Raw genomic sequence first — 8,276 nt, 5'->3', positions numbered from 1 at the left:
TAATGTCATATTTTCCATTTTCCTTGTCACCATTAGTATAAGTTAGATGCTTGAAAACTGTAACTGGGACTATGAAATAGAAATTTATTAAGTCTCATGTTCTCTAGGTTTTTGTTACCCTAATTGATCTTAAATATCACTGCCAGATCAATCTTACTTGGAACTCAGCTCTCATTATGTCACTCCCTTACTTGAGACTTGACACTGTTTAAATACAGAATCCTCATTCCGGCATTTGAAACTGCCACAATATGACCCCAATCTGTCGCTTCAGTTTTATCTCCTACTTTTCCTTTAAAGATTCTTTATGGTACAAACTGGGCTACTTGTTCTTTGAATACTCTTTGAACTTTCCTACCTCTGTACTTTTCTCATGCCATTACCTACTTCAGGAATATTCACTACCAGCTGTTTCTTGTGTTATTTGCTTTTGTAAAGGTAAATAATATCCATATACTACAATCTTTTGAGTCATAAGTTTTAAAAATTGACTTATTGTGATAGATGAGGGTTTAGCTCTTCTACACTATCAAACTTCACCTCTGTGCCAGGTGTCTCTTGTCTGTCCCTCTAGTTCCACCATTCACCTCTCTCCCAGGAGTCTCACCTGTGTGAACCACATATATGGCTCCCATACTCTATGGCTTTCTGTTGAGTTTGGTTAGTGGGAAACAGATAGGAGGTCTGAAGAAGGGAAAAGAAAAAGGCAAGAGTATTTATTACACAACTCCCTCCCAGTATCCCTCAAACAAAGGTCATTATTCTTTTCCAAGTGGTCTCTCCTCACAACGTTCTTCCTTTGGGTTTTAGTAACTGCTCCCTCCCTTCCACTTTTGGGACTAGGGAGTCTAACCCTGTGAATTCTTTACATTCTTCCCATACCTTTCTGAATAATTCCTTTGTAAAGATATTCTTCTGACTTATCCCAATTTGATTTTCTTCCTGTTAGGATCTGACTGACAGGTATACACTCCTTCCATCCTCCCAATTCAGTTAAATTAAAATTTTTGATTAAGTCAGAACTTACTGTTTATAATATTATGACATTACAAACATTAGTATTCTCTAAGTATATTTTCTTCCTGGCATAGCCTTTTATTTTTCTACAAGTTGGTTATTGTCTCATTATCTCATTTTCTATGTCATTTTTGCTAATACCTCCTGGGAAGACATTGAATCAGACATTCTATAAATTCTATCTATTCATAGAAACTTTCCTCCTGGGCCTTACCATCTTTCTGTTCAATCATGTTTAGGAATTGTCTGGACCTGCTATCAGTATCTCCAAAATCCTATGAATTTCTCTTTCCTGGTTTACTCTTTTGCTTTCCTGAAGCATGTACCTCTAGTAGCTTCCCAAGAAATGATACATAGGAGGTAAACTTTAAGAGGCTTTGAATATCTAAAGAAGTCTTTGATAATTTGATTGGGTATAAAATTCTTGGTTAAAAATGGCTTTTCTCTCATAATTTAGAAGGCATTGCTTTATTCTTTTAATTTCTTGTGTTTCTGTTGAGAAGTAGTGTCATTGTAATTTCCTAACTTTTGAATGTGACTTTAAGAAGTGTTTAGGAGATGTGTCTTTGTTTTGGTCTTTTGATGTTTTGACTGTGGTATACTCTTTCAGTCTGAAGATATGTGTCCTTCAGTCTTAACATTTTTCTTGCATTATTATAGAAGACATTCTTAGCTGACTGGTCAATAAACATTCTTCCCACATTCCTTGCTAACAGAGTTCTGATTTTATTTAGGCAACAATGTGCCCATAATAGCTAAAGCCAGTCATGGTAATCCCATTCTTATTTGCCATATACATACTTGTTTTTCCATTTTACCTTGTAACTAATGGTGGCCATGTAATGCTTTTCTGGTCAAGGAAATAAAATAAATCTGCTGGAGGGAGTGAGAGTTTCAGTAAATAGTTTTATTTTCTGATATGAATCAGATGCATGGGAAGAGGTCATTGTATTGTCTCTGTTTTCCTGCTTTGGATGTGATTATGAAAGGCCATGTTGTCATTTTAAAATTGTGATAGCCATATTTTTTATTGAGAGGAAACAAACCTAAGGACCAAATGCCAAAATACTGAGATATGGGAGACTTGATTGAGTCAAAATACCAAACCTAGAACAGCCTTTCTCCAGACTTGTTGTTATATGAGATAAAAAATTTTATTTTTTAGCCACTTTTTTTTTTCTCTTTTAAGTAGGCTTCACGCCCAACATAGAGTCCATGCATGTCTTGAACTCACAACCCTGAGATCAAGACCTGAGCTAAGATCAAGAGTCAGATGCTTAGTCAACTGAACCACCCAGGCACCCCACCTTAGCCACTTTTTGTTTGGTTATTTTGTTAGCTGACTTCTTTTTAATTTGAATTTTTAATTTTCTTTTCAATTTAAAAATTTTTCCTGTTTATTTATTTATTTATTTTGAGAGAGAGAGAGAGAGAGAGAGAGAGAGAGAGAGAGGATGTAAGTAGGGGAGGGGCAGAGTGAGAGAGGAGAGAGAAAATCCACACTGTCAATGCAGAGCCCGATATGGGGTTCAGTCTCACGAACCATGAGATCATGACCTGAGCCACAATCAAGAGTCAAAGGCTTAACTGACTGAGCTACCCAGTTGTTCCCAAATGACTTCTAACTAACGCATACGTCATTGATAAGTTTGCCCCCTTCAATTTCTCTATTCTCATTCTGGAACTCCTATTAGTTGGAGCTCCTGGATTAATTTTTTTACCCTTTTATCTCCCCTCTCTTTTTCCCCATCCTTTTTTTCAGTGTTCTAATTTTCCAGGAAATTTCCTCAGTTTTAGCTTTCAACCACTCTACTGAATTGTGAACGTCAGCTATTAGTTTTTTAATTTCCACGACTTCTCTGATAGAAGAAATATATCTTGTCTGGTTTTCATGGATGTAGCATTCTCTTGTAAATCTGAGACTGTTAATTATTGTTTTGAAAAGTTTTCTTCTGCTAGCTGCATTGTCTCTATTTCTTCTGAGTTACTGTTTTCTGTTTGTTGTCTTTTAGGTTGGAGGCTTTCCTCAATTATAGGGTAATATTAGGTTGCCTTTTTATATTTGCAAAAGGTCCTGAAAAGGTGATTGGAAGTTTTATGCATGTGAGTGGACTTCTTTGTAGGGTGACTGGGCACCAAATATGTTTTTTTTTTTTTGAAGATATCCTAAAATAGAAGTATTTGTAAATATTTTCTTTTAGGATTTTAATTTCTTCAAAGAAGAATCATCAAAGAGGTATGCATACTGGCAATCATTGTAGGAGAGGAGGTGGTGGTGATGCTGGTATTGGTGCTGGTGAAAGTGATGGTGGGCCCCACAATTCACTACCTAGACTTTCACTTAATCCTTCTCAGTGATGTGCTGGTAAATATTAGCAACCAGCTCTCTGAAAGAAAAAAGAAAGAAAGAAAGAAAAAGAAAGCCGTGATTTGTAGCACTTGCCAATGTTTGAAGTATAAATGTTCTTACTACATCTAATTTCAAGCTACTAACATGATATCACTAAGAGTTGGGAAGATATGCACAGTAGCTCAGCATTATATAGTATTTCTACTGTACAGATATAATAGATGTAAATAATGTTGAGAGAATAAATTTTAGTAAAATATAGTAAAAAATAATTAGGAAGTTATGAGCTTTGAGTAGCTATTATGTCCATCTGATACAATTTAGTTTTTTGTCAGCTTATATAACTTAATGTTAAAAATGACTGTGTTTAACAATTGGCTTGCAAAATTCCTGAATATTTAGCAATCAGTTCTAGTGAGCTGATACAAACTAGCTCTGGAGCATCACTGCTGTTTCCAGTCCTAGGCCCACTTCACTGTGTCTGTTTTTTCTAACTCTCTAGTTTTGATTTTTCTGCTGAACGAATAGTTCTGGTATCCTGCAAGGGGGTGAGGGAGGTTAAAGAGTGATGGCCTAATTGCATGAGTTGTGAGTAAGTTAACCTAGGCATCTTCAGCTTGCTGTATAAGCTTTCAACGAATCCTAATATATTCAGCACCATACATAACTCTTGCCTTTTGAGATACCTGGTGCCACAAAGCCCTGAGCTCCCTTTGGCTTTTGCCAGCCAAATGAGCTTCTCTACTAGTGCTTGTGAGCAGATGCTCTGCTTTCCTGGGTCAGTTGCTACTGTTCCTTCTGCTTCCCATCTTCTAAGAAGATGTTGACATAACTTGTTATTATCTTCTCTCCCATTTTCTTTGTTCTTGTGGGTTTACAACTTTATATTTACTCCCCCCTTTTTTTTGTGGGAGCAGATAAATAAGTGTGTTCAATTAGTTTTTTTTAAGTTTATTTTTGAGGAGACAGACAGAGAGAGAGACAGAGAGAGAGAGACAGAGAGAGAGAGTGGGGAGGGGTAGAGAGAGAGAGGGAAAGAGAGAATCCCAAACAGGCTCTGCACTGTCTGTGCAGAGCCCAGTAATGGGGCTCAATCTCATGAATGGTGAAGTCATGACCTGAGCAGAAACCAAGAGTCAGATCCTTAACCAACTGAGCCAACCAAGTGCCCCTAGGTTGTTTTAATTGGAAGGAGAACTCAATAAGTATTACATTTAAAATTTGCTGAATTGACTTAAGATTCTGTGGTAGCAACTAAACTTTGTCAATTAATAGGACCTCACTAACTGATGATTTAATGTATTATTGTATTCCAGGCCATAAGATATCCACTTTGATTTCTCTTCTACATTATTTTTTAAAAATAAATTTTATTATCATTATTTTTAAAGTTTATTTATTTATTTTTGAGAGAGAGAGAGGGAGAGGGAGAGAGAGAGAGTGAGTGAGCAGGGGAAGGGCAGAGAGAGAGGGAGACAGAGAATCTCAAGCAGGCTCTGTGCTGTCAGTGCACAGCCCAACTGCAGGGCTTCAACCCACAATAGTGACATCATGACCTGAGACGAAGTCAGATGCTCAGCTAACTGAGCCATTCAGGTGCCCCTAAAATAAATTTTAAATTTTAGAATAGTTTTAGATTTATAGAAAAGTTGTGCAGAGTATTTTCATATTCTTTACCCCCACTTTTCCTTATTACAAATATCTCACCTTTGTGCATTATTTTTCATAAATAATTAACCAATATTGATATATTATTTTTAAAATCCATACTTTAGGCAGGATTCCTAAGTTTTTACCTAATATCCTTTTTCTGTTCCAGGATCCTATCCAGGATACCACATTACATTTAATCATTATGTCTTCTGAGCCTCCTCTTGGCTGTGACAGTTTCTCATACTTTCCTTGTTTTTGATGACCTTGACAATTTTAAGGAGTACTAATTATCTATTTTATAGAATGTCCCTCAACTGGAATTTCTGTGAAGTTCTTTTCACCATTAGATTATCTTTCTTGGTAGGAAGACCGTGGAAAGAGTGCCATTTTTATCACATCATATCAAGAGTACTACATTATTGCAATACAGTTCTGATGCTAACTACCTGGAGTTAGCATAGACTCCAGATTAAGGGCACAATTCCAAGCAAGAATGGCTCACATAATTCAGGAAAGAGCTATACTTACAATTACAGCTTTATTATAAAGGACACAAAACACAGAGTTTTTATACCCTTTCCCCATGGAATCAGGGTGTGTCATTCTCCTGGCACAGCATGTGTTCACCAATCAGGAAGCCTGCCTGGGCTTTGGTGTTCAGACTTTATACTGGGGTTTCATTACTTAGGCACAATTGATTGACTCATTAGCTATGTGATTGAACTCAATCTCCAGTACACCTCCCCTCCATGGAGGAGGTTGGGCTGGGCTGATAACACCTGGTCCAAAGCTCCAACTCTCTAATCACATGGTTGGTCTCTCTCTGGTCTCTCCCTAAATACTTCTGTCTTAAGTCCTGAGCATAAACTCAGGTGTGGTCCCAAGGGTTTAAAGATGAAAAAGATACTAGTACTTGGGAAATCCCAAGGATTTAAGAGTTTCTCTCTCAGGTACCAAAGAAGAAAGCCATTCAATTTTTTTATTTCACAATAGTTATATACTATCAACATGACTTATTACATTTATTTTTCCTTTCATCACCTGGCTGGGGTAGTGTTTGTCAGGTTTCTTTACTGTAAATCTTCTTTCTCTCTTTTCATAGTGTACTCTGTGGAAGAAAGTCACTATGTACACTTAAGGTATGGGGAGTTATGCTCAACCTCTTTGAGAGGGAAGTATCTACATTAAATTATTTGGAATTCTTTGACAAGGGAGATTCATCTCTTTCCCCACATTTATTTATTTATTCATGATTTACATCAGTCTGACTTTATACATATTTTATACTTTCAATTATAATCTAACAGTACTTTATTTATTTTAGTGCTCAAGTTTTTTCAGCTCTGGCCATTGGGAGCTCTTTCAGATGGTTCCTGTATCCCTGTGACATACCCCCATTACTATGTTATTTTTGGTGTGTTTTTTTTTTTTTTTTTTTTGTTTTGTTTTGTTTTGGTTTGGTTTTGTTTTCTTTAAGAAGCACTTCCTTACAATCTGGCACGACAATATGCTCCAAGCTCATCTTGTATATTTCCTGCATCAGTCCTGGCATCAGCCACTTCTCCAAGGATTACTGGTTCCTTTTTATTGGGGAATGGTGTTACCTACATACTTTTAAACCATTTTCTTTTCTCCAGAGTCCGTATTTTAACTTTATTTTTGGAAATAATATTACTAGCCAGTGCTCATTCCCATTTTGATTTGTATGAGATTACAAAGATCTGGAAACTCTAAATCAGAGCCTGGTCTTTCTCTTGCACAGGAGATAAAAGCAGAGCTTTAGGTAAAAATTGCAGTTGTAAGGGCGCCAAGTGTTTCCTTTTTGATAACACTCAGAATCCCTGAGGGGTGGAATTATCTCATATGAGATAGAGAAGTGAAGCTCAGGGAACTGTAGGATGAAGCTATGGAAAAGAGCTGGAGAAAACCTGATTTTGACTTCATGATTTTTTGTCTCAATTTATATTTTGGAAATGTAATACTGGAATTCTATCTCTGGAAGGCCTGGGTATCTTTTTTCTCACCAACATTTTCTTAGGAAAAATTCAAACATATAACAAAGTTGAAAGAATTTTAAAGTGAAATAATTTTATAGTGCAGTCTATTCATATTACCCAGATTTTACTGTTAACCTCTACTTGCTCTACCACATATCTGTCTATCTATTCATCCTTTTTTCAATCCATCGTTCTTGATGCATTTTAAAGAAAATTGCAGACATCAGTATACTTCTCCCTAAATACTTCAGTGTGTGTGTATCAATAACTAAATGATGTAAATCTTATGTGTATATTTGCTGAGTTTTGACACATATGCATGGATAAATGCAAATCACCATGACCATGTGGAATATGACCATCACTCCAGAAAGTTCCCTCAAGCCCCTTTCCAAATAATCCCTGCCCCTACCTCCTCCAGAGACCATTACTGGTCTAATTTTTTTCTCCACCATGGATTAGTTTTATCTGTTCTAGAATTTCATATAAATAATATCATCCGTTTTACATTTCTTTCACTAGCATAATGTTTTTGAGATTTATTTATGTTGTTGCACATTTGTTCCTTTTCTTTGACTTTTATTTATAAATACACAAAATTTTAATTTTATTCTTCTATTTCCAATTTGAGGCTATTATGAATAAAGCTGTTGTGAACACTTGCATTCTAGTCTTTGTGGGACATGTTTTCCTTTCTCTTGGGTAAATGCCCAGGAGTAGAATTGCTAGCCATGTGGTAGGTATATATTTAAGTTTTATAATGCCAGACTATTTTTTCAAAGTGGTTGTACTATTTAAAATCTCTACCAGTAGCATAAGGAAGTTCCAGTCACCGCACAGCCTTGTCAATGTTTGGTTTTGTCATTCCTTTAAATTCTAGACATTCTAGTGGATATGTACTGACAGATATATCATTGTGATTTTAATTCACACTTTCCTATTGATTAATGATGTTCAGCACTTTGCTCATGTACTTATTGGCTTATTGTACTTCTATGAAACATCCTTTTTTTTTCAAAGTTTATTTATTTTGAGAGAGAGAGAGAGTGAGAGAACACACCTGCACATGCAAATGAACAGGGGAGGGGCAGAGACAGAAGGGGAGAGAGAGAGAATCCCAAGAATGTTCTGCCCTGTCAGCGCAGGGCCCAATGCAGGGCTTGAACTCACAAACCATGAGATCACGACCTAAGACAAATGAAGAGTCGTACACTTAACTGACTGAGCCACCCAGGCGCCCTGAAACATCTTTTCAAAAC

Source organism: Panthera uncia, assembly GCF_023721935.1.
Source record: "Panthera uncia isolate 11264 chromosome B3 unlocalized genomic scaffold, Puncia_PCG_1.0 HiC_scaffold_1, whole genome shotgun sequence".
NCBI classification, from domain to species: domain Eukaryota; kingdom Metazoa; phylum Chordata; class Mammalia; order Carnivora; family Felidae; genus Panthera; species Panthera uncia.
Note: the sequence above shows the minus strand (reverse complement) of the source record.